The sequence below is a fragment of the Protobothrops mucrosquamatus genome, unplaced genomic scaffold, assembly GCF_001527695.2.
Source record: "Protobothrops mucrosquamatus isolate PMUCROS unplaced genomic scaffold, P.Mucros_1.0 scaffold5175, whole genome shotgun sequence".
Classification (NCBI taxonomy): domain Eukaryota; kingdom Metazoa; phylum Chordata; class Lepidosauria; order Squamata; family Viperidae; genus Protobothrops; species Protobothrops mucrosquamatus.
The window spans coordinates 13,441-14,215 of NW_015391045.1; positions in this window are offsets into that span (position 1 = coordinate 13,441).

Consider the following 775-nt stretch of genomic DNA (forward strand, 5'->3'; position numbering starts at 1 on the left):
ACTTTTGCTTGTCAGAAGGCAGCAAAAGGTGATCGCATGACACCCCCTCCCCCGACACTGCAACCGTCATAAGTACATGCCAGTTGCCAAGCGCCAGAATTTTGATCACGTGACCACGGGGATGTAAGTGTGGAAAACGGCCCTCGGTCGCTTTTTCCATGGCCGTTGTAACTTCAGTCAGTCACTGAATGAACTGTTGTAAGTTGAGGACTGCCTGTACAAGATTTTGGGGTGGGCAGGAAAAAACGGTCTAAATGAGAGAAAAGAAATCAGGGCTGAAGGATGGTCTTTCTAGAAGATTCCACCACCCAATCTTCCATTCCGTCTGGGTTTCCTGCCCGAGCAGGGGGTTGGACTAGAAGACCTCCAAGGTCCCTTCCAACTTGGTTATTCTGTTCTATCTTTGGAAAGCTTCAGGATGAAGCAGTTCCTTGCCTGCGTACAGCCCAGCCTAAGATATAGCAAATAATAAATTCAGGGCTATTTATGCAGATGTGAAAACTTGACTGCTAGCTTTATGTGTGTGTCTTTCCGGCTTTCCGCGTGCTCTCCTTCGCTGCATCTCCGCCATAAAATCCGCCGTCCCAACACACCGTTCCAAAAAAATGCTAAAATGCTGGAAATAGTTCTGAGCGCAGAAGAATTAAAATAACTTTCAGATGCCTCCAAAGAGCCATAATGCGCTGAAATGGTTTTTTTGCTGGCCTGGTTTGGTCATCTGGAACTTCTTAAAAGGAGGGCGGTAGTTGGAAAAATTGGATTCCATCAGCGTACG